At 36.4% G+C, this 27,330-nt stretch overlaps 1 protein-coding gene across 1 annotated transcript in view; it reads left to right on the top strand.

The window, feature by feature from the left end:
* SGCZ (sarcoglycan zeta) overlaps window positions 1–27,330 on the top strand; it is a 238,940-nt gene that overhangs the window by 67,810 nt on the left and 143,800 nt on the right. The gene's annotated exons all lie outside the window — the stretch shown is intronic.

The raw sequence follows: 27,330 nt of genomic DNA, 5'->3' as shown, positions 1-27,330 counted from the left end.
TACTCTGCAGAGTTAAAATCAATCAGTGTACATAATCTATAGGCATGACGAAACTATACTGTCTACTTTGTTTGAAAGAAAAATATTTTCATAAAGCCATGAGTGGGATGTTAGCTTTTTAAGCTTTTCTTTCTCTGAATGATTTCTGCACGATATAATCTCCTTGCTGTCTTGCCTCATCAGTTATTATTTTACAAGGATTAGTCTAATCCTTAGTTGCATTAGTAGTCACAGTGCAATAGAGAACAAAGCCCCAGGAATGTTTTACTGAGAGTTATAAAGTTCTGGTAGGGATGGACTTCATGATTCCCACACAAAGAACCGCCTAGGAATGGAGTGTGGTGCGTTTTAGCTGACAATGTAGAGGTATCTTGTGTGGTTTCTGGTTTTGTGGTTGGGGGATTGGGTTTATGTATTTAATTTTTTACAATAATTTGGGTATGCCAGATGAAGATTCAGAAAGAAATACACAAACAAGAAATTAATAGAAGAAAACCCTGTCAAGGACCATTAAACAGAATAATATTTTCTGTAGCTCAGAAAGTACCATTATCTGTTTGTCTCCTGTTTCACACTCCACCATCCTAACCACTATGGTGGTCAGCCAAATTATTTTCCTGTTTGGGTGTTATTTTTTGTTTTCTGTGAAGGAAATGTGAAAAGAGTCTCTAAGTGTCACTTGGGCAAATGTCCAGTTGTGTGTTCTGGTGTGTTGGATGATGAGAAAGAAACCAAGGCAAGGTAAAAGTAGCAGTCGCTATGTTTGACTGACTTGACTCTACCTGTGACATCCAGGGGTTCAAGGATATTAGGTGTAGTCAGCTATTTTTTTGAGATAATTTCTTTTATCTTTTGAAACTTAAAAATAATCAGCTAAATGACATAATTCAATTTTTAAATAATGAGAAAGCAGAGGTAACCCATTTTAAGTGTTACCACCACTCAATAGTATACAACCACATGTCAAAGTCACACTTCATTTCTTTTTTTCTGTATACATACATATACAATCCACAGTTCTCCTGGGTCGGGGGGAAAAAAGTGCATTTCCTCTGATTAGGCCCTTACACCAAACATTTAAGTAACCTCAGCTTCTGTCTTGGACACGGGGCTTAGGGGTGGTTTGCAGAGTGTAAATGCTTCCTCTCAGATAAGCAGTAGTACAGGGATGCTGAATATCCACTTCTCAAACATTTTTTTTATCACTAATATTTAATGTCTCAGTGGTCTGGCTCGCTCTTCTTTCCCAGTAATATTTGAAACGTGGGAGGGGGGAAAAAACCACCCAAACAAACAGAAAGCAGATGGCAAACTCTTTATTAAATACGTGTGAAATTGCTTGTTCTGTGGCAATGCTTTTCAAGCCTTCACTGGTCTTCCCAGCCCAGTAGTCGGCGCTCACTGGAGGCGGGTCAGCGTGTTACACAAAGGGAGTGTGAAGCTTCTAACAGTGGGAGACAGAACTTAAAATGTCCCAGCAAAGAAGTGACACTTAAATACAGCAGAAATTTATAACTGTTACAGAAAAATAGTCCGTGAGGCAAAATTGTCTGAAATGTAACCAATATATAACAAATTACTAAGTGCAATGAATTTCCCACATCAAAATCATTGAGAGACTGTAGCCATGAAAACTTATTTGAAAAGCAAAAGGCTTCCAATAACTTTTGTTATGCTCCAACTTATATATTTTCTGTGAGATCTTGATCTTCTCAGTCCTTGAAGGATTGTGTTTGGGAAGTTTCTGCTGAACTGTGATACTGTCTGTCCTCAAGGCCTCTGTGTGTTGGGTAATATCGGACCTGTTTGTGCTGGAAGAAGCATTGCAGGTGATCCATAAAAACTAATAGGGAGCTGCTTTTCTAAAGAAATGTAGGTAAATTCAGCACTGTCTTTTTTTTTTTTCTTCTGAAAACATGCAGACAACCTTGTAGCATGGTATATTCCATAATCATCCTTCATTTAGATCTAGAACATTAAAACAAAATACATCATACTTTTTTTAATGGATGCTGTAGGTTTTAATTTGATTGTCTACAAGCTTCGTCTGACTTAATTTAGCATTATATATGGCTGCTGTAAAAAGACATAGTTCAGTACTAATGTGTGTTTGCTTCTGGGTGTATTTTTCCTTCTGTCCCTCATGGTGTCCTCGGTAATTCAATCCCTCTGAATTTTGGAATGGCTGCAAAATGTAATTTTATAAAATTTATTTATGAAAAACCTAAGCATTGAGAGAGTTTTTCTAGCCCTTTCAGTGTCACAGTGACTAATACTTTTCTGAAGATTATCAGGTGAACTCAGGGATAGAAAATATTTTCCCTTTGAAGTATTTCACTGACTAGGAGTATCATTCTCTGTCACTGTCAGCAAAAACAATTTAGCTGTAGTCTGCAGATATCTGTCCCCTGCTAAAGAAAGTGTAGGGTTTTTATCCATATGTTATTTTAATGCCTTGAATAATTTAACTTTTTTTTCCTCTTTTCATGAAGTGTCCCCAGTGTCATGACCTCTTACATTTGAAAACCAAACACAGTATGCATGGGGTGAGAATGTTTAGTTCCAGGACAGAGGATACTAGATAAGTGGACGTAAAGCTTCAAACCTGCATGTGCTCCTTCACTTTGTGAGGGGCAAATTACCTTGCTAAACTCTTCAACTTCAGATAAAAGGAAAACGATTCCCAAGCTCTACACATGTGCAAAAACAAGGAAGGTATTTAAGTCCTTCAGAGCTTTAAACATTTCTTTAGTATATGAAGGAAATTGAAAAGATCCAATGGCATCTTTATGAATGACTATTAATTTCTGCAGTTAGTTAGACAATGCAAAACTTCAGGACATATAAAGTAATACTCCAGACACTACTTCCATTATCTAAGTGAAGTTATTCTTGTCAGGAACGAAAACAACCCACTTTTCTTCTACAGTGGGAGAACTTTTGTTTTCCACTCACCATTATTTTGGTGAGGGTAGTATTCTTGAAGTATATTATCTATATTTATAACAAGTTACATGTTTGGAACTTTTGAAAACTTGTGGCTTAGTCAATAAGAAATGATGATTTTGGAATTTGAGGGAAGTCCTGAAAACCTGGAGAATGTTGCTATCTTGCTCCATCCATCTGTACTCAAATTCCTACTGCAAATATGCCATGAAGGTCTTCTCACTGCATCTTAAGAATAAAATATTGGAAAAATGGATTATAGCATGGAATAGTTTCCGTATGAAGAATGGGGCTCAAACATGGAAGAAGAGATAAGGAGCTATAAAATTAGGAGTGGAAACATTAAACACATTACTTCAAATTACTCTTAAACACATTTGAACTGTGAAGATTGTAGCTGGGCAAACACATAAATAGATTAAAGAAGGCCTAGCCCAACTAATAGAAGATGTATCCATCAGAGATCATTAAACACAGTGATCAAAGTCTTACCTCAGGGTCTTTAGAGCTGGGAAAGTATCATTCTGTACTGCTCCTATTTTATTCTGTTCCTAATGAAATGCTACTGACAGCTGGCAGGACAAGGTTTGCTGTTGGACAGACCTTGGGTCTGACTCGGTACAGCAATTCTTGAGTTCTTGAAAGTTCTTATATGAATATTATAATGTTAATCCTATTGTTCTGGATTGGATTTTTCAGAGAAGTTTCAGAACTTCTGGAGTGGGATTCTTACTTTGTTTTGACAAACCTATATTTAAAAAAAAAACCCTCTTGTACCCATTATTGAATGTATGGGGTTTGATGTTGTTATTCAGAAACATTCTAGGTTTTGGGTTGTGTATGTTTGTTTAAATTTTTCTGACTGAAGTTTTTTTTTACTCTAGCACATATTAAGAGTTGATCAGAACAATACATCCAGCCTGCAATGCTTGTTAGTGACCCCCTTCTTCATAGGCAGTTCAGAAGGAAGTGGTGAGCTGAACAAATTACTCTGGTCATATTAGTCCGTTCCTAACATATATGTTTTCTGGGGATTGCCTAAAAACAGTGTCCAAGTGATTTCTACAAATTGCACCGCTCTGCCCCTCCAAGGGAAGGACTGGAACTCCTGTTCATCTCGGATCTACTGTACTGTGTATGTGCAGTTGTCCTGGGATGTGATCAGAGGAGCCCTTGTCTTCAGCCCTTCTCTGTGCTTGTAACAAGTTGTGTGCGCTGTTCAGCTGGAAGTATTGGAGATCACTGGACCACACAGAGACTACATCTTTAGCTTAGCTGTTATGACACATTATCTTACACCCCAATAGATAAAAATAATGTTAGAAAGGATTCTTCCCTCCAGGGTATCTCTTATAACACATTACTGATAAGCGCTTTACCTACAGAAATATGAGCTATTGAAGTGGTGTGTTCATCTGCTTTAGTCCCTGGTATGAGAAAGTGAAACTAATGCTTATAATAATAAAAAGTGCCGAAAATGTTGGGAGGGACCTTTAAAAGCTCTTAATTTTTTTTCAAAAAAGGGAACATTCCAAAATGTCACATTTCCATTAGGTAGAGATGCTTGGCTTCCATCCATTTTTATATATATATATATAAATTTATGTGGTTTTATATATACGTATATCATACTATAATTTAGAGGTTTTGCTTCTTTGTTTTGTTGTGAATTAACATAGGCATTTAACTTAAAGAAAACACTGGAAATGAGTATAAGTGATCGGTGTTAATGTTTTCCATGCTTCAGGCAAGTTACAGTGATATAATACAAACAGAATCTAATGTAATCGCTTTCCAGCTCAAAAATAATTTGTCTAGTGTTTTACAGTATATTATTTTCTCAAAGCACTTGGAGAACACTGCAAAATTTTTAATTACATTCTTTTTGTATCTCAAATTTTTCCTTTAATGAAAATTTTAGAAAATACTATTGAACTTTTTTCCTCCTTTTGAGAAGAGAGAAAAAAGTGGAAATACTGTTAGTCTTGTAAAGTAGCTTCAGTACAGAAAAAGACTTTTATTCTGATGTTACGTGAGAGTTACGCTATGCACTTACTCAGATATGTGCATAAGTTGATGGTCTCTTTTCTCTTGTTTGGGTCACCCTAATTATCCCTGCACTCGGTCAAGCATGGGATCTTCTCTTCCATGTTCATGGTGAGTTTGGTGCTGTAAGGAAAACTCAAAAGAGGCTTGACAAAGACATTACTGCAGTTATTCTCTGTCTAGGCATTTGGCATTCATAACAAAGACTGTGTAAATGCTAGGGCTCTATTCTGCATGCCTGGACACTTATATTTCTGCAAAAGAATAATCTTCAAAGCTTTATGTTGCATCTTTGCTGCATCCACAGACCTAAGCTACCTTCTGACCATGGTTCTAAGAATATTGTGGCTCTATTGGAATTAGTATTTTAAAAAAAAAATCTTACCTACAGGTGCATCCATTTTACAGCCTTTATCAATTAGATTGCAGAGAGTTTGATATAGTAGTGGCAATTAATGTATTTTAAAGGTGTTTGACATTTTTTTACCCTTTCCTATTCAATATAAAATGAAATAGTAAGAGATGCATATAGAAGTGTAAAAACTGGGTTGTTAGTCCTGGAGCATAAATGGATGTCATAATCTCTCGTGATTTCATAATCGATATTTTATCAGTGACCTGGAGTTGATGCCAGAGATAAATATTGAAAGGTGATAGCTGCACAGAGGGCATAATATAAATATTTCTAACAGTACATTATAACACGATATAGATCAAACATTCATATAAATGTCATGTTAAAAAAAGCAAACAAAAGCCAAAAACCAAACCAACTTCAAAGATAAGCTATTTACCTAGGGACAAAAACCATTGGCCGTGCAACAGGACAAGGGATGTTATCTTGAAGAAAAGCTTGTAGAAAGAGCTAATGATCATAATGGATAACCTGGTATACCAGGTCAAGAGACTTGGTGTTATAGCGGAACATATTTAAAAATGAACGAAAATCCAAACCAAATCCAAAAAAATCCCAAATATCCCAACACTGCAAAACCAAACAATACAAATTAAAACCTTACCCCTCACACATACGCACAACTGACTTTGAATTTAATTTGGGCTTGATGTCCCAAGAGGAATACTGAGGCATTTATTGCATCTTTTGCTCCCAAAAGATGAACAATAAGCTGAAAAGAACTTTAAGGCACAACTCTGCATGTGCAGTGGTTTGAAAAGTAGTTTTAAAACTAAGTACTTAAGGAATTCAATCTGTTCCTCGTATTAAGGGGAATGCTTGCTTGTTCTTTAGAGGTACTGTCTCACTTTTTGAAGGCTCTGAGATAACTCTCCATCTCATCAAGAAAGTGAATGCCATTAAAGCTGTTTATGCAACACCAGTGTGAGTTCTTCTGACGAGGAAAAAACCTACCTACACTTCAGTAAATATACTGACTACGCCATCCCTGAAAGTTTTGCTTTTTAAATGAGAAATCAGCAATTTGAATTCCCTGAGCTCTCAGTACTGTGAAATCCTTTATTGTGAAAGCCTTTATTGTCTTTAATTGTTTTTTATTGCCTCAATTTCATCATAATGATGCCTACATTAAAAAAGCTGTAATGTCAGCCTGGGAAAACTTTATCCCTTGCCTTCAGGTAGAAAGAAGTAAATTTTTCAAAATCCCAACTGCTGATGTCACTCTTCAGCTGAAATCATAGCTAGAAACTCCTTACATTGTTGTTGTCATCTGGTACATGATGTAATTTAAGCACTTGCTTTGCATAACATGACTCCTTAAAATGCCTAATACTGAAGAATCAGATGTGATATAAAGTGAATGTACAGTCATCACGTTTTAATGACTGTACAATTGGAGACCCTCACTACCCTTTCTGCCTCCAGCTAAATCTCTGAAGTAGCAGTCTTTTCCTACAAAGATAGTTCATGATCAATTTATTTTCTGATTTGTTTCCCCCTTCCCATGAAACCTGCTGGGTTACATTATGCAGTGCTACTATTAGATTTTGTCGGATGCTTGGGTGCATTTATTCGCCCCTGATTCAGAGTCAGTTCACATATTTTTGACTCTGTAGTTATTTCTAACTAGGAAATAAAAGGTCATTTAGAAGTTAATTTAAAAAAAAAAATCACGCATGCTTACAGAAGTATAATGTAATAATATAAGGTATATAAATATAAGACAATAATGTAATAACTTTAATAGCCTTTGAATAAATTTACGTTCCTCTTTTTCCCTAGGATTTATTGTTTTAAAAGTATGATATTCTAGATTATCATTGCTGCTGAAGCTAAATGCTAATTACTAGATAGAATCTTTTTTCTGATTATGCTTCTGCTTATTTAAAGAGGAGGATATCCTCTAGAATTATTTAAACTTTAACCTGACACTTGGCCTAATGTACCAGACAGACTGATTTTCACTTTTTGCAGTCTCTGTCTATCCTGGCTTGGAATGTCAAATACCTTATGAAACCAATCATTTTTTAATTAATGTCATTCACATATCTACGAAGAGAATTCTGATGCCTTGTCATCTTGATGGAAATTTTTTCTTGTTTTGACTATACTTGCAAGCCTAGTGTGCTGTTCACAATAAAAGCTTCCACCGCAGTTGGTGGTTTTTCCTATTTGCTGCAAAGCGCACTCCAAAACTACGGCTACGATGTTCTTCATAGAAGATGCTTTTAGTAAATTGCAAATATCTTATCTTGATGCAAAGCACGTTGAATTACCTAGTGAATAAGGGGTTTAACTCAACAGCAAAAAGCATTTCTGGTAAGTTCATATCATTTGATGGGTTTAAACTGGAAAGATACCCAACTGGAAGATTTATGACACTTTTTTAAATTTCAAAGGATATACATCAAAGGAGACTTTGTATCCTTATTTTACATTTTAAGAGTTGAGTTGGCCTTGCCCCATAAATAATTAATACCACTTAGAATTTAACATCTGAAATGATAAATAGCACTTGGCAGTAATAATGTATTGTTTTGGAGCTAAGAGCACATAATTCTAACAGCTGGATTTCAAAAGGCGTAGTAGAATAAATCTTATCACCATTTGATTTATTATTATGGGAAAAATGCAAGATCAAACTCCAGGGTCTCGTCACACAGGTACTTCAGTGCTGTCAACCTTTTAAAAGATAGAAGCGGATTCAAACCTGTTTTATGTGTGTGTGAGCCTTTCCACTGTTCAAAGCCCTTCTCCAGGTACACCAGTGTGCTGCGTTGCCCTACGTGCCGGCAGTGGCCAGTACTGGCCTCAGGAAGTGTTTCAGAACATCTTAAAGAATGTTCAGTCACTGAAATCCTAATTGGCTTCCCCGCACCCCACAAATCTCTCTTATTTAATGATGGGCTTGTGTTTTGAAACACAGTGATTTAATGTTGGATAGTGGCATTAAGTTCCACAGTTTAGTTGTGGAGATAGATGACTTTTTTCCCCAAGTATTAATTTTACTTTTCCTCCTCTCTTTCCTTTTCATATAGTAAGGCTGCTATTTGTGCCACTCACTTTCTTTTTTGCTCTACTTCTAGCTGTGTTTTATCTTTCTGTGATTTTTCACTTTATTCATGCCATCTCTAAATTAAATAATTTCCTTTTATCGATTTTGTTTTTTATAGAATGATAGAAAAGTTTAGGTTGGAAGGGACCTTTAGAGGTCATCTATTCCAATACTCCCTGCACTGAGCAGGGACATCTTCAGCTAGATCAGGTTGCAATAACTAAAGTTAACAGGCTCTTATTTGGCTATGATAAACACACGTGTGATAGAACTTAATGTTTTATACAAGCATTTAAAAAAGTTAATACAAACATGGATGAAACAGTGGGGAAAAATTCTGAAGAGAGGTGAATCCTGGAGCCAGAGGCAGTGTATGCAGAAACAAAAAGTGGACTGTGTGATCAAAGCCTTTTTCTGTAACATATGCATTTGCATACAGAAGTCTCTTGTTAACTATATAGAGTACAGGGACTTTGCAGGCTGTTGAATTTACTGAGCCATTTCTTTAAGCATGTATGACTCAGAAGTATTATTAGTCACACTGAAATTATTTTCTGCTCTTATTGTCTGCATAAAGTGACTGAAGTGTTTTCCTAGGGAGATTGGAAATTGAATATAGCTCAGTATTCATGTTAATCGTTATGGAATGCTCTATTAGGTATATAATTGTTATAGGATGTTATATATCTTAAGCTGCTATTAAACATCAATCAGAAATAATCTACCTTTAACAAGATTTTCAAAACATGCAATAATATAGAAGATGTTATGATGGAATTAATAGAGAACTACTGTGGAATGTGTAGGGGGTTTTAATTATTATTTTTGAAAGGGACATAATATAAGCCTTACTTCTAGTACAGATAGAAATAAAGGCTATTTCACAACAAAAAAAAACCCCACCCATTGATATCTCCAAAAATAGTAAGGAGAAGCATGAGTACTTATGGAAACCCTTACATGTAAGAGGCCTTGAATATAGCCAAAGTCAATCCACTTGGAGTTTTTGAAACCCAGTAAGTTTAATATAGTCATGGTCGTTGCTAAATAAGAAAGAAGAATGAAAAGCAGGTCAGCTATGCAGTAACAAGCAATGGGCCTCCTAAGTTAAGGCTCAATGGAAAAAGAATTACAGGGATGAAATTACACGATGAGGGGGCAAGCACTAGCAGCATGCACTGTCATGCAGAATTAAATTATGAAAAATGGAGACTTAATGCACCAAAATCTATGTTTCATACTAGTGTTTAGGATCTAATGAGTTATATTTGGGGTTTTTAATTAGCTATTTTCAGAATCACATCTATTATAGGGCTATGTAGATATATTGTACTTCAATTGATGAAACTAAATATGACTAGAAGACATTAAATATTTGTATATGAGTAAAATATATATTACTGATTTTACTCATTGGCAGAGGTTTGGGAAAAATTCCTGTTAATCCTATTGCTCTAAGTATTTTAAAAATATTTTTTCCCCTAAATGGTTTTATCTCAACCAATTTTCAATAAAATTGAAAATTTTATTTTTTAACTTCTGCTACGAATAGCTTAAGGACTTATCTTTTTTTAATGCAGTGTCAAAAACACAATAGAAGAAAATATTTTTACTTTTTTTTTTTAAATCATTTCTACTCATATTCCTTGGGGATTTTTTGAAACTGGGGAGTGTGCAGGGGAAGGTAATGTGTTTCTGTCCTGCTTTGCAGCTAGAATTTAGCAAAGAGTGTCCCAAGTTAAAAAACATGTATTGAGAGGATAATTGTTTTGTGTGTGGTTTATGTTTGTAGCTACAATATATTGATGTGATAGTCACTCTTTTTTGGTGGTGTTTTTTTTTTCAAAGTTTTGTCACATTCTCAGTGAAATATATTTTGAGAACAATAGAGTTACGCAGAGTACTTACAGAGTTGATAAAATAAAAGCAAATTTTATTTCTGCACTTTACAGTTCTCCTTTTATTCCCAGGATGGAAGGAAGAGGGAGACAAAGCTAATATTTTTTTTTGTTTGTGTCAGTCTTATGTATAGTAATATTTAAAAACTTATTATACTAATAATTTCTAAAGCCATGCCGTCACCCCTCCTCTGTATTTCTAGTTAATCATTAGCAGGTACTGTCATTAAAAAAACATTAATTTTGACAGGTACTGATGCCAATACACAATGAAATTAATCTAATCAAACAACATATAATCTATTTCAGACCTGTGTGACACGTTTAGCCTGTGTCAAGGGAAATAATAAAACAGAGACCTGCCAACAATTTTTAGTTATTTAACGCTGGAAGCTGTATGTTAGACCAATGTAGAAGAAAAAAATGTTCAGCGTATAATGTATACCTATTATCATTCCTTTTTACTACTCTTGCTTTGTTCTAATTTTTTACACATGTAAACATAGACTCTAATCTCAGAATGGCAATACATGATTTTGTCTCAGAATCTGTAGAGATAAGGTGACATCAGATTTTTTTGAGAAATATGGTAAAACAGTGCATGTTAAAGATTAAAATGTTAAAACAATTCTGGAAGTTTGTTTTAATGTAGTGTTTTATTTACTAAATGTTAATGTTTGTTTTGTTGGCTAGTTTGGATTTTTTTTATTCTCCTTCTAATATGGTTCAGTGGAAGCATTAATTCATCACATAACTGTTAAATACCTTCTTGAAATATACTCTTGATTCTTAGGAAACAAAACTTTTTTCGGAATGTAGGACATTTCCGCTAATGCAATCTCTTTCTAGAGTTGTTGCTATATTATAGGGCAGATACTCAGCATTCTGTGACTGTATGCTTCTGAGACTAGCTAATGAAAAATACATTTAAAATCTGAAATTACATTCTGGAAATGGTGAATAGGATTTGCCTTTCTAAAAGTGCGTATGTTCTTGATAACTGAGTTCCTTAAGCTCTTTGTGGCATTGGAAATCAGGAGCTCAAAGATAGAATACTTTGGTTGTGAGATTTGGGGTTAACATTTTTCCTACTTCTGTCGTTATTACGTAAATTGATTATGCTAAAGATAGGGACTAACATGGTTCTGATTGTTTGAAAACTTTGGATTTATAAAGATAGGGTTAGGAATGTAGGGTTAGGATGCTTTCAGGTCTGCATATAGTATTTATCAGACCAGTTAAGAAATACTGTGTACCACCTTTGCATGGATATTTGTAGAAAAGAAGAGTGTATGGTGCAGTGGAAGATATTACCAACAGAAATGATGACATCTATTTCTTGGTATCCTGGTATCAACAGTTAATACCTATCTGGGAGAAAAAGTTCAAACAAAGTTTCAGGCAAGCTCAGTGTAAGAATAACTAATTAAAATTGAATTGCTGAAGGAATCAACTCAGGTGCTTATGGTCTCCACGTCTGTGTGAGAATTATGACAACTCCTGGGCTTCTATTATATCAATATGAAATTTGAAATAAGTTTTAAATTTGACCAGGTTGTCATTATCTGGTTGATATTCACTGGGGGGGGGAGGGAGGCAGACAAAGCACTAGATCTCATCCTTTGTCATATTTATTCAATTTTATTGTAAAGTGACAACTTCATTAGGATATTTGAATTCAGATATTGAAAATTATATTGCATATATCTGCTGAAATACTGACTATAGTAAAACTGGTAGCAGAAATCTCAGTGCCTTCACCTGACCCAAGATTTCCCTCACTGTAGGTACTAGGAGTCTATCCATTTCTTTGTATGTACTTCGTGTTAATTCTGTGTATTCTGAGTTTGAGTATATTCTGTTCTCTTACAGTTTTTCTAATGTAAAAAGTTGGGATGAAAACCTGTAGCTTTTAAACTTGTGTAAAGCACACCTGAAAAAATCTTTTTATCCTGTAAGATTGATCAGGCACTGAAAGAGGTTGCTTAGGGAGGCTGGTGGAGTCCCCATCCTTGGAAGCAGTCAAAGCGTGGCTGGACAGTGTCCTGAGGAAGCTGCTCTAGCTGATGCTGCTCTGCCTAGTTCTGCCACACAGGAGCTCAAACCCCAGAGGTGCCATCCAACTGCGATGATTCTGTGTTTCTATTGCTTTCTTAATTGACTCAAGAAATGCATGCATCGCTACTGATGCTGCATGAAAATGTGTTCTGTAATCCTAGATACGCTTCTAAGTTTCCATGTTTTCTAGACCTAGTTTTCAGGTGTACATGAGATTTGCTGATATGTACGCATACAAGGTGGATCAAATGTTATACATGATGTCTTTGAAAGCTTGGTGCCCCTTCCTGTGTTTGAGTAATTCTTGCTGTTATTTGACAGCTCCATTATGTCTGACTATGGCATAATCTTAATAGGTTTTATCGCCCCAGCATGTGTCCACCATCTGCACTGACTTTTGCATCAACAGATATCTTCATTTTGCAGTGCATACAATGGTAGACTACCCACAACTGGATTTGTGCTCTCTGGGGTTTCACTTAAGTTTTCTGTTAAAAGAACATCATTAAAGAGATCGTTCATATTAGAGTTCAAGGAAGCCTCCTGATAAAAACACATACCGCTATAAAAAGATTCCTGTATTTAATGACACTACTACTGCCTGGTATGTTTTGAGAACGTATGATTGCAGAAAGGTAGAAACTCATGTTTATAAATGGACTTAAATTCACTCAGATAGTAAAATTCCAGGTTTACAGAGCCAGAAATTAATTTTCATCTGACATCAGGTAAAGTCAGCTGGACACCCAGCTCGCAAACTAAAGAAACATGTTTTTCTGGGGTTAAAAAAAAAACAACACAAACCTGTTGCTGAGGTTTGTCTGGATACAGTCTTTTGCCTGCTCAAGATCATTTTATAAGCCTAAGCATGAAGTGCATACTAAGTATGGTTTACCTAAGTGAACAGAGGGATCTGGATAGATTGGAGCATTGGGCAGTCATTACTGGGATGAAATTTAACAAGTCCAAATGCTGGATCCTACACCTAGGTGACAGTAACGCTGGTAACAAGTATAAATTGGGAGAGGAGTGGCTGGAGAGCCACCCTGCACAAAGGGATCTGGGGTGCTGGTTGACAGCAGGCCCAATGTGAGTCAGCAGTGTGCCCTGGCAGCCAAGATGGCAAATGCATCCCAGGGTACATCAAACACCATATAGCCAGCCAGTCAAAAGAGGTGATTATCCTGCTGTATTCAGTGTTGGTGCAGCCTCACCTTGAATACTGTGCGCGGTTCTGGGCCCTGCAATTTAACAAGGATGTGAAGGTCCTTGAATGTGTCCAAACGAGGGCAACAAGGCTGGTGAAAGGGCTGAAAGACATGTCCTGTGAGGAGCGTCTAAGGACTTCGGGTTTGCATAGTTTGGAGAAAAGGAGGCTGAGGGGCGACCTCATTGCTTTCTACAGCTCCCTGAGGAGGGAAGTGGAGGGGGCGGTGCTGATCTCTTCTCCCTCCTATCCAGTGATACAATGTGTGGGAATGGTTCAAAGCTGCTCCAGGGGAAGTTTAGGCTGGGCATTAGGAATCATTTCTTTGCCAAGAGGGTGGTCAAACATTAGAACAGGCTTCCTCAAGAGGCGGTCGATGCCCCAAGCCTGTCAGTGTTTAAGAAGCATTTGGACAATGGCCTTAATATGTTTTAACTTGGTCAGCCCTGAACTGGTCAGGCAGTTGGACTCGATGGTCCCTTCCAACTGAAACAGTGTATTCTATTTAGCAAGGATGGAATGAATGAGGGAACTAAAAAGAAAAGTGTTGGCTAATGTATACTTCTAGCCTACATGTGTGTACTTACATTTTTAAGTTAATTTTCATCTTTAAAAGAATGTATGTTTCTTAAGTCTGCCTGAATGACCAATGCTATCTGAGGTTTGCCTACAGTGAAAATTCTGGCTAGCTGATCCATAGCTAGAAATTAAGGAACTCAGTCTGAATCAGTGAAGAATATAATATTTGCTGTCAAATTGCCAAACTAAATCGTGAGGTTTTGTCTTACATATGAACAAAGCAATAGGTATAAGGCAATGTTGTTAAGTTAAATTACACTGACCAAACTTAGAACAGAAATGAGATTTTCCAGTTTTTTCAGACATAACTCTTGTGTAACGTGACCCTACTTTCCAGGTAACATGGATGAGTCTTCTGCTGATGTACAAAAGGATTAGCTATAATCCCACTCATCTCACTTTGTCAGTTGTGAAACAGTGCAGTTGTAGAAACTGCCATAAATTATAAAAATGGAGAGATTTAAAAGCAGTATTGTTTTTAATGAGACCAACTTAAATAGCTGGAAAACAGAATAACTTGCAGAAATAGAATTTCTTCACACCTAAAATAGAAACAAGAAATCTCAAAACAACACAGCTGTAATATCACTGCTGTAAGTTATAATAAAATCAGTTTAAAGACTTTTAAAAATGCTGCCTAAGGTATAATAGAAGTTTACTGATGTTTAGGCAGTTAACATGCTCTAGTAGGAAAATTATCCCTTTTTTTACCCTTTTTATGCAAATAAAATTTGAGGAGACAACAGGAAAAACATTTAGCATCAAGGAAAGCACTGCTCATATATACTATGAATGCCACATCAGGATTTCATTGTTATGTCTATGTAGGTATAAGCATAAATAAATTAGTCATTTTTTTAGGTATTAATGGATTGACTAGTAATTGTGCGATTTTATGTGTGTTTTTCCTCCAGTATTTTGAAAGACTCACAGTAGTCTGTCATGCTGCTTTTTGATTATGAAATCATTTGAGAGCGGAAGAGACAGCTTAGACTCAGTACCTTGTTTGAAAATGACTGTAGTACACAAATTGTCCAGTATTCTGCAGAAGCATCTTTTGTCCGTGACAAGGCCATCTCTTTGAGCATCTAGGCTGTTAGCCAAAGAGCTGTCATGTCACCAACAGTGGGGTTCTTTTGGTTATAAACATCTTGGTTCTGAGTTATATGGAATTAAATTTGCAATGCAGCTTAAGTTCCCCAATGCTCTACTTGGATACAATTTCCAAGATGGATTTCAAACAAATAAGATAGAATTAGATTAGAAATAAAATTTAATATTTCAAGTTTAAATAAAAATGATGTTTTTAAAAAATGTGATCTCTTTCAATCTAAATTGGACTTCAGTTAAAAGATCACAATTTGTAGTTTAGGTTAGACTCGTTCTATAGGAATATTTTTACTACTTTAATAATGGATCTCACAGTATTCACTGTGTCATAATAGTGCACGAGAGAGTTATTTTATCACTGGTGAAGATTCAAACTGCTGGTGCTGTTTTTCAAATAACCAGATGGGGAAAATAAGACAGCAGAGGGAAGTAGAAGTACCCATTAGATTGTCTATACTGCTTCCAAGACAGCAGTACAGATTGTAAATTTCTGTACTTGCACTATGTTCTTTTTTACTTTTGGGAAAAAAGTGAATTATCTGCTGTAGTTGTACATGGAATTTTTGGTATAAAGCTCATAATATGCAGTTAGGGCAGAATGATGTTTGCATGCAGGTGACTCGCATTATTTTTTCTCTGCTTTTTATTCACTCTTAATTTTGAGAAAGTGTTTATTGCTAGTTATTTAACCTTCCTCACTACTTGCACTTAATTTGGAAGTAGTGCTACCAAAAGAGAATTACTATATTGAAATTTACTTTCCCTCGCGTTTTTCTCCTTTCTCCATCAACATCTTGCTGATGACCTAGTATGCAAGTATACTTTCATATGCATTGCAAATGCATCAGTCTAAAAACTTGAGTGTCCCAACAGATGGATTTTTCATCTTCACTGAAAACTGAAATTTTTAATCCTGTGCATACATGCAAACAGCTCCTAAACTATAAATATAATCAGAAGAAGAAGAATTCCAGCTTACTTCATAGGACATCAGATAAAATTCCTGCTAATGATGTGTGTTTGGGTATAACTTATCATTTGTTCTGTTCTTAAATAAATGATGATGATAATGGTGAAGAACCTCTTCCTTTAATATTTCTGATTATTTGTTTTTCTTGTACTGCATCTTTCTTCCCTACCAAAAATACAGTCAAAATTGCATTACCAAAGCGTGGCTATTAAATCTCAGGTGAGTCTCTCTTACTGGTGGACATACGGAATGTGGCTTTGTAGGCTGTTAGGTATCTTTTCTGGTTAAGTCTGTGCACGTTATACTCAAGAAATATTTTTCCTTTGAGCCAAGATAGAAGAACGAAGATAATTAGCCTTGAAAGAATATACCTGTGAGTACTTCTTTTAAATTAAGATATATTTAAGATAATAGGTATGAAAGGCTGAGTTTTAGAAACTTCAGAAGTGGCTTGACATATTTCTGTTTTCTGTTTCTCTTTAGTGAGTCATTAGACAGAGTACTTACCCAGAGTTTCAACTCTGTGCCAGATTCACTGTAAAATAATATTTTAAGTTTTTGTTCAGCAGAACAAACGCCCTTGTGTTGCAGATAGTGAAGATCACCTATTTAAGATTTTAAAGATTTGTGATTACCTTGTTGCATTTTTTTACCTTTTTCTTCCTCGATACCTTTGATTTTCTTAGTATACCACCTTCATGCATTCAGGAAACATCTGTATATAAAAAAACACTTAGAAATTACTATAACAGCATTTAGTCTGACCTCCTTGTAAAAAGCTGAGTTTTTTTCCACAATGATTAAAAACAAAACAAACAACCAAAAAAAAACCCCACCCAACACAACAACAAAAAAAAACCACACGCACACAAAAACACCCAAACAAAAAAAGACAGCCAACTAAACTGTGACTCTAGTGAAGGATGACTGATCAAAGAAAATCTGTGGTCTTTCACACTGGGGAAAGAGTATGCAAAAAATAAAACTTCCAAAACTTTTTTCTCCAAGAAACGCAGTCAAATCAGTCAGTTGTCTTCTTCCCCTGTCCACCCCAGCCTTTTCTTTCTTCATTCCCAAGCCTCTCTCAGCATATGGAATGAGATACCTGTCCCTTCAGATGAAGAGAGAAATGCCTCTGCTATTGTCCTCCTTCAGATGCTATAGCATGTCCTGTCCATGCTAGCAGGAGCGGTTTGCCCATAAAATCTCCCCCTTCAAATCTCTTCTGTTTTCTTACTTTGATCTCTCTAAGGGTCTGTGCTTATAGACATATTTTTGTACTTTTTGTTTTATCACTATAGAACCCAGTTTTCTTGCTAAAACTGTCACTTATCTTGGAACTATGTTCTCTGGATAGACTGCGCTGCATCTGCTTAACTGAATTCATCAGTCAAAGCCTGTCACTACTGTCTGGAGCATCACCACATCCCAACTCATCTTTACTGTTTTCAGTCTGTTGCCAGCCCAGTTTTCAGGACCATCTTTCCTTTATCTTCCATCCCGTATCTAAACAGGGACGCTGCTCACCCTTCTGTGAATGATGAGGAATATGAGCAAATGAAAGTACGAAAGTGTTGATGTGAATAATTTACTGCATGTTTAATTGTGCTACAGAACATCTTTTACAGATAATCTCAAAACTGCCTTACTTGTCTGCACAATAAGAAATTATGCTTGTTCCATTACTCTACTACTTCTGCCACAAAAAGCCCCCCACACGTATGGATTATGTTAGTTATTAAGACTAGGAACAGGCACTTTGTTTTCTTGCAATGCAATAAAACTTTGTCAATGTTTACTGTTGATCAAGACAGTAATTTTATCATAAGACTGAAACACTCCAGGCAAAAAACTTGCATAGGTCTTAAAGCATTTTTCTGATTAATGAAATCAGCAATAAGTGTTTAAATTGAGATCATATGTTAAATATAATTATTCTGTTTGGAATCAAGGGCAATGTTAGGACAAATTATGGTGTTTACAACAGCTAGAAAGGCAATCACTGAAAATTCAGATATACTTAATTCTTCATCCCTTAAAATCTTCCTTCTTTCTCATTATTTTATTATTATTATTATTATTATTAAAAGCAGCCTGGGAAAACATGCATATATCCTGCACTTGGACTTCTGTAAGATATTGTTTGAAAACAGCATTCTTATTTCCATTTGTCTAGAAATATACTCAGTAAAATATAGTAAATACAGTAAACATGGAAAAATATATTCTGCAAAAAAATAAGGGTATAAATCCAATGTATTCTACTGTCTTGATTTTACTTTAATTGTGTGGCTTAGTTATAAAGTGGGCTTAAAAGAGCTTTAAGTGCATTTTGTACAAGGACTTCTTCAACAAAGATGAGGCAAAAATCCAATTCTGCACTCTGAAGACAGATACTGTGTTTAATACTCTCTGCATGGAAATCTAAAAATAATTATAGATAGAATGACTGGAAGAGATTGCCGAAAGCTACCTGTTCCGCCCTCTGCCACAACAGAGCTTAAACTGTGCATCATTCTTGAGATACATGTCCAAAAAGTTCTTAAAAATCTTTGCAGATAAGTATTGCACAACATGCAAAGTCTTTCTGGTCCAGTCCTCAGAGTAAAAATATTCTACTACTACCCACCGAATTCTCAGTTTCTTCATTTAAGTTTGCTGTTTATTGTTTAATTGTTAGTGGGCATGAAGAAAGTGTTTTTGTACTTTATTATATGTGGGAATCCTTAATGCCTGAACGTCATCAAGTTTAGCCATTCCTTGTAGGTCTTTTGTTAAATTATTTTTTAATGCTGCTTTGTATTGACCATTGTTTCATTCTTATCCTACTATTGGCTTTTTGATCACTGTGCATCTCATTGATCTCATGGGCATCTTCCAGCTGCCTACAAATAGCTTGTTTGATTATGTATTCCGGTATAGAGCTCATGGTATTTTTGAAAGAGTTCAAGGTAAGTTGATCTTTACTGCCACTGTTTTGCCTTTTAAAAGATAAATACCAATTCTGCCTTTCTAGTTTTCACCTTTACACTGCTCTTATCCATCCTTTATGGGTTTTCATAGACTTTGTGCTCATAGGCTGTGTAATTGTGAGCCACACAGCAAAAACTAATGTGGTGCAGTATGAATGCATCAGCAGAAAAAAGCAATTTGTACCAAGCTCCCGAAAGCTAGACTATTGGTATGCATATTTCTTTACTTTGATTAATGTGGTACCCTGGACCAAACATCCTTGTTGCACATGTCTCTCAAAGATAGCCAAAAGAATGCTATCCCACAAACTCTTGCTTTCAGGTGTGTAGGCTTCTCAATGTTGCTTCAGCAACTGCCAGAGCATCCTTTCACCCATTTAGTGGAGATGACAGGAGCACATGGGTGTTCTCATGCTCTTTTTCAGGGAAGCAATTCTTATTTTTGTTCTTGTTCACTTATTTGTAACACATAGTGCCTGCTGCTTCCTGACTCTGAATTTGGGTATTAGCCAGACAGAGGCGCAGAATGGAAGAAATGGTATCTTAAATTTTGTGGTGGGGAAAAAGACCAAGTGGACACCACAAAACTAATGACTTTCAGCCTCTTGGTTCCTCATTTGTATGAGGAAGAGTCAGGGTAAATGAAAGAGGATATGCAGAGCTCTGAGTTTGAACAGATGGAAGTGCAAAGTCCTGGGGATAACTGGCAGTAGATGCAGAACTTAGAGATGCAAGGGGGGCATGGCTGAAACCTTCACCATGACCTGGCGCTATGACTGCAATGTACTGAATCTTCTGTGAGACCAAAGAAGTTGACTGGGAAGGAAAGATGAAAAAGGGGAACCATCATTAAAAAAAAAAAAAAGGCAGGTGAGACAAGAAATTCAGAAAAGCAATGAAAAGGGATACAGCAGTTGAAGAAAGAAAGAAAAAGTATATTGAATGACAGGTCTCGGTGTAATATAAAGGAATGCCCTTATCTTAGGAGCTTGAGGGCATCTGTCTGAGCTGGTTATTGACCTTGTGACCTTTAGTCTTTTAAGTGGCACAAGAAGCAGAACACAGGTCTCTGGTTTGAGAACATTGTTGGTGCTTGTGCACTTGGTACTTGCTGTGGGACTTGCTTGTGCTGCAGATCTCACACTGATTGGGACCTTCCTGTTCCTTTTAGAGACTGTTGCTGCACTTTGAAAAGATCTGATTTAATTTCATTCAAAAGGAATCCCCTTCACATGCAGAAAAACTGCCCCACAGTCTGAGCCACCAGGGAGTAAGAGGGGAAACGAGGGATTGCTGCACTCCACTGCTCTGAGTTATGTCACTGTTGTAGACACATTTTAGCTAATCATCTACGGCTTGCAGATTTTGGGTGCCTCAGGATGAAGTTCATTTTACTCAGCTGGCTTGAAAATACCTAGTTTATACATGTATTTGTAAATCCATTCATCCTTTCCCTGTAGGATCTTAATCCTTTATCACTGCTGCGCCAATTAAAACAGAGAACCAATTTATGTTGACCTTTTGACTAAAGGAGATATTAAAAAAGAGGGGAAAAAAAAAAAGCAGCATCAAAAATGTCAATATTCTTCAGCATTTATCAGAAGCCTTTCTTCTCCTTTGGGTAAATTGGTTCATTAAGGAACTACCATTTCACTATAATTCCTTTTTCACCTTAGGCAAATCTCCCAGGAAATCTTCACTAGGAGTCCTTTTACTGAAGTTTGTCTTCTTGAAAAACATTGCTGTTAGTCTGAGCTATTTTCCTTCTAATCTAACTTCACAGAATTCTGTCCTTTTGTGACCAATCTCAAATACATTACCACTTAATCTTCGCATTCTTAGCTGTTTCTTCTCTGTTAATTAGAGGCAAATGCGAAGCAGCCCATACCCTCATTACACTTTTCATGAAAACATTTCAGGATCTTCCTCTTCAGCCTGTCTCCTGCTGCCTTCACAAAGGATGCTAGTCAGTAACCTACGTTATCGCTGAGGTCTGTGCTCTAGTTTACTCTTCACAAGTACATCATCTACTTGATCCTTCTGGTCTGGGAGGGAAATCCCAAAGTGACAATGATTTAAAAAAAAAATTATAACTGTCCTTTGCAGTCACTTAGTAGTTCCTTCTTCCATTTGGTCTGAACCTCAGAACAAATGTATTCATCCGTGCTCCCTTACTACTCTTTCTCAACAAGATGTACTACATGAATTTGAATTCTTCCATCTCCTTCTCTGCCTAGGTTTTTATATTACTGTAACTGTAAATGAGCTGTATGAAGATATAATAATCAGATAGCTAGTGAGTCTCAAATCTAGTCAGACTCATGACTATTGGTTTAAGGATGTATAACTCTTTTCTCACTAGCAGTGGGATGGGTTCTTCATTTGCTTTTGGGGATTGGACCATTGGCTGCGTCTCTGGAGGGTGTCCAATTCATCTTCCATGTCTGGTACTCCTGCATTCCTTTCCAGCTGGTCAACTTCTTTTTCACTGGAGGTCCGCATGTCTAGCATGACATTATTATCATTTTGGATCGTATGGGCTTTTCTGCTTCACCACTTTGCTTATGGGTCTTCTACCAGTTTCCTAAAGAATACTTGCAGGGATTCTTTCATTCCTGGTTTCTGCTTTCAGAAGTGTGTAGGTCCGTGTTTCCCAGTTTGAGCACAGAACCTGGATTGAAGAATTCCCCTCCATGTTTCCTGTGTGGACAGAACAGCAGGTAGCCACCCTGTATCTGCCCTGCATCCTCAGAGCTGTAGATGGAGAAAGATTTGATGGCTGAGATAACCCTGACTCTGTGCCTTTAAAACGCTGAATTGTGATACTAAGCTGTGCTTTCTAAAACTCTCTTCTCCAGTCTCTTAAATCGCCCTGTTACAAAAGTCTGTGAGATACTGTTGATTCACAAATACATGGCTTTCACTGCCCTTCAACAATCAGAAGTTTAGCCATACCTGAAGTTTGTGATATGTGAGAACACACTATCACCACTCAAAATGATGCAGTAAATTTGTGTTTAAGATTTCTCTTGAAACTATCCCCTTTACAGGACTTCTTCCATTTGTCAACATAACTGATAACTTCTCAAAGTCTTTTGCCATGCTGAGCTATCTGCAAGGAGATTAGGTAGGTCCCTTGATCATTGTGGTTATAACAGTCCTCAGAAAAATTGAGGTTATGATTTTTAATCCCTTGGGACTGCAGAGAAGGAACTTGAAGCTAACAGTTAGGAGATGAGTGTTCTATTGAGCAGGCTGTTAGATAAAAGAGGAGTTATTTTCAAGAAACTTCGTGGCATTTCTTACACTTTCATTTCCCTTGCACTGATAGCAAGAGATGGATCTCGGCAGCAAGCTGCTTTGCTCTTATATCCATTTATTTTATTGAGTGTATCAATAGACCAACATGTTGTGTATTGAAAGATGGGTGGTGGCTGTTTTGAAATACATTCAGTGTTTGTACTGGAATACTAAGTAACTTGTATAAACTTAGATACTATAAAGACTGCAGTGTTAGAGAGTCACACTTCTTGAAAACCAAAATTCTGCAATATCAAGTTTGATACAATGCTTTTCCCTCACATTAAAATAATCACTTTTAGTTTTGACAATAATAGGTTCCTTAGGCTGTCTTGAAAATTGATTTCTTTAGTGCGTTTTGCTACAGTGTGATCAAGGAAGCAGTGTAATAGCTCCTACTTCATGATATTTGTGTTGTTATAAGAAAAGCACACTTTGAATATAAGTGCCAATCCAGGAGTTTCTGAAGGATGTGCTTGACTGTAGGTACTTCAGTACCTCTGTGGTATGGCTCATGAAGTTATTGTAAGTTAAGCCTTCCTTATAACAAATACAGAGTCACACTATAAGAAAATATTTAGGAAGGTACATGTGCCTTAATACAGGAATGCAAAATATTAAGAAAACACGGAGTAAGAAAGGACCTTCTGCATCATTTTGCCTAGTTATTATCATAAGCAACACTGAGATGAATGAATCCTCATAAAAATGATAAATTGTATCTTAAAACTTTTTAGGTGGTGTCCCTTGCTATTTTTATTCGCTAGAAACTAGAGACTCCTAACTTGCAGGGTTTATCTTAAGACGGTCCTCAATGTTTTCTGACGGAGCAGCATGGATTTTCTGGTAATAAAAGATCTCTCAAGACAAAGAATCTTGGTGTTAAGGGTACTGGGGGGAAATGGCTTAATTTTTTTTCAGTAAAATTTGGATTACTTATACAAGCTGGATTGTTAGTGAGAAGGGAGAAATCATTAGAATAATGTGGTTCTATCAGTCATCAATAGATTCCAGTTGTCTCAGTCTAAGCAGGAAAGAAAAAGCTGGCCCTATCAGGTACAGGGTAAGTACTCTAAGGATTACAAAAGGAGGAGCTATTTTCTAGGCAGTTGGTGATATACAGTCTTTAAAGTCATTTTTTCTGACAACAAGTATCTGATTCCAAGCATATACTAAATCAGTAATAGAACATTATTGCAAAAAAACACATATGCTGGAATAAACAAGTGAGAACTTTTCTCTGCTTAGCTACACTAAATGTTCACAAGCTGTGCTTGTTCTGGTTTTGGTTTGTGGGGTTTTTTTTTGTTGTGTGTTTTTTTTTTTTTAATAATTCTACTTATAGCTGTGGATGAACTAAAGGCAGATTAGGAGCAATGGGAAGCATTAAGATGGAAAATCATGTACAGGGAAAGACAATGAACTGTGATTATTTAGTCTAAGCAATAATTTATCTGAAGGTCCAACAGAAGTAAAGCAATTGCATTATAGCATTGGAGGTTCAGGTTATATATGAAGAAAATACTTCTAACCATAAAGATAGTTTAGACAATATAGATTGCCTGAAGAAGATATAGAATCTGCCTTTAAGGAAAAGAACAAGAGAAAACCAAACCATTATGTTGGGAGCTGATTTTACAGTAGTGCAAGAGAAGAGTAGCCTTTTGCAGAAACTCTGAGCTAAGTCCACCACTCAATTCAAGATGTGCTTATCATTTCTGAATAGGAATAAATGCTGCTGGAAAGGTTACTAATGCTTGTTTGGTGCTTGCTTTCTTTGCTGTCCCAATTTTTCTGGCCTTGTAACGCCCAGTCCTGAATTTTTTGGAAACCAGAGTAGAAATGAGAGATGAAACTTGAGTTAAATATGTACTAGGGAATGTTTTTTCACAGCTTTTTTTTCATGGAGAATAAGGTTTAAATACTTAGTAAAAATCTTATTTTCTACAATAAACTCTATTTTTTAGATATAAACTAAACTATATGGATTTTGAGGAACTGTCTCATTGTGTAAGTTTAGTTGCCTTACATTATTATTTTCTCCTTCTGATTATCTAGCTTCTTCTGAAATGGTTTTGAAGTATTTTTAAACAGAAATTGGCATGAGCCGATAGTAGATTTTAATGGCACAAGCGTTGAAATTTTTGGTTGTCAGGTTTATTGAAAGGGCAAGGTGCAAGCATGAAAACCACCAAACATATAATCCCACCAACACAACCTATTTTGTGTATGTGACTGAATGAATTTCAAGACATCTCCACCAGAATTATCTTTTTGCTTCTCAAAATTTAGGTAATCTAGCATTAGTTCAGTGTAAAGGCTGGAATACATGAGAAGGGTAAGTCCTAAAAATTGTTTGTAGAGATTCCTAGAGAAATGGCAGAGCCTCTGCTCTAGCATTTTAATTAAGCCTTATCCATACACAACAAACTGTGGGTGTATACAAATTTCTTATTGTTTCTAACAGGTAAACATTTCTTACAGATTTACCAACAGAAATGACTGCTTTTGTATGTAGCATATTTGTTTATTGTCCTCCAATGTCGGTATGCTAGGCAATCTGCAGTTTTTCATTGTTCTTTCTGAAGTCAGGCAACCACTTATTTGGAAAAAAAAACAGGATAATGTGTGATTAAATTTTCAGCATGACTAAATTATCTTCAAGATGTTGTGTCAAAATTACAACCAAGCCTCAAAGGCAGTGAAGCAGACTAAATAACCTGTGCAATTTATGTAGGCTAAATAAGCACACCCACACCAATAATTTATTATTAGTCTAATTAAAAAATTAGCAGTCTTACCAAAACAGTGTTACTAGTCCAGTTACAGTGATGTTCACTCTTATCATCCAAAACATGCAATAATTACAGCTTTGTCCCAATAATGATGGAAGTAAAAGCAATATACAGAAACTTCTGCTATCCAGTCCTTTCTCTGGTGTTAGGTTCACCCTTTCTGTATATAGTAACATGAGTCATTACCATGTTTTGCCAGAAGCAGTATGGAGTTGATGGCGGGGGATTCTTCCACTATGCTCTTGGATTCCCCTTTAGTGATTTTTACATTTGCTGCCATAACTGGATTGCTTGACTTTTTAAATTGTTTTTTTTCTCCAGTGATCAATAAATTCCGTGTTATTGCCAAGTGGTAAAATATTCAGCTCGTAGTGAAATAGTTACTTTATAAATTTGCTTTCCCGCCTGGAAGTCAATTGAAACAAACAATTACTCAATCACCTTCTGTAATCAGTTTGACTTGATATATGGAAAGAAAGTGGGGAAAGATGACGAGTAAAAGAATAACACTTCTGAATTTACCAGTTCTCAGTGTTTACCTTTGGATGAGGGACAGACCTTCTTTACCTCATCTCTCTGGTGTAAAAGTCACTTTCTAGCTCAAATGGAATCCAATATATAGCATTAGTAGCAAGGCTTTCTAAAGCCTTGGCCCGCAAGTTGTGAATTTTCACCTAGATAGGCTGACCGTATACTGAACTTTTACTTAGCTGCATGAAGGCAGGCCCTGAAACTGGTGCAAACCAGACAGATAAGGTAGCCACAACTGTCTACAGAAGCTGCATCTATTAAGATAAGAAAGGAATGTCCCACCTGGAGGCAAAGAGAGGATCCAGTAAGGAACAAGAAGACCCCAGACCCAAATAGTGCTATTGGACTGAACCATCATGTGAGGGAAGGGAAATTTAGATTGTAACAGTGTAATTGCCCAAGGATTTCTTTGTTCAAGGTCCCTCTCTGGAGGCACCCAGCTTGAGCTGTTCTTTACTGCTGTACCACTCAGTAAATTTGTCAGTGTAAGTTGTGTTGAGACTCTGCTTCAGGGAAACCTAAGGTCGAGCTTGAGGGGAGAGAAGGGGTCCAAGAGGGGGTGTGAGTGAGGAGTCAAAAAGGGGCATCTGTCTGCTCAGCGGAGCCATGGCTGCAGAGGGACTCCTAGTTCCAGCCTTGGGTCGTGGGTGTGGGACTCCTGGAATGGTGTGTGAATGCCTGGGCAGCAGCTTCTCCTTTAACATCTCCCTGTTTTCTGTTACCAGCCTGTTTGCATATCTTTACCTAGTTCCTGGTGTCCTGTGACTGACTCTACATAGAGCAGAAACGCTTCACTAGCTCTTACTTCTTAGTTAATTTTGCTGGTGATTACAGAGAAAAAAAGTTACCATTTGCTGACTCTGTTTTATACTTCCATTCCACCTGCATGAAGTGCGGAGTTGTAAGGAGTGTTTTGCATTTTCTGACTTGTTAAATATTGATTGTGAGAGGCTGCATTGGGATATAAATTATTTTTTCTTAGTCTGACCACATTAAGTCAATCACAGATTTTTAATTTCAACAGAACATTGAATGAAATGGTAGAGCAGAGAACATTAATCCAAAAAAAGGAAAATAATTAGTTTCATGTCCAAAAGTTTGGGATGTTAGATATAAGATTGTTCATTTCTGTGCTATTTTGTCTAGACTTTAGATCATTCTCACCACATTGTTTCTGTAGGAATTCCAGGTGTTCCACGGGTTAGAAAATCTCATCTTTATTGTTCAAATTCCTGAAGTGTTGGATATTTGAGGGGAGAAGACCTGCGTAGTTGGGTTCTATATTTTTTTCTACTTTATTATTTGTTTGTTTTAAGAGCATACAAATTACAATTCATTGTAAAGAAACCAGTAATAGTAAATATAAGAATTCTAGGAAGATCATACCTTAATCTGGAGTAGTTTATGAGAACAGATACATTAGAATTCTGCCTTTTTCACTTGACATT

The sequence above is a fragment of the Phalacrocorax carbo genome, chromosome 4, assembly GCF_963921805.1.
Source record: "Phalacrocorax carbo chromosome 4, bPhaCar2.1, whole genome shotgun sequence".
NCBI classification, from domain to species: Eukaryota; Metazoa; Chordata; class Aves; order Suliformes; family Phalacrocoracidae; genus Phalacrocorax; species Phalacrocorax carbo.
The sequence above is the reverse complement of the archived record's forward strand: the minus strand, read 5'-3'. Positions and strand labels throughout refer to the sequence as shown.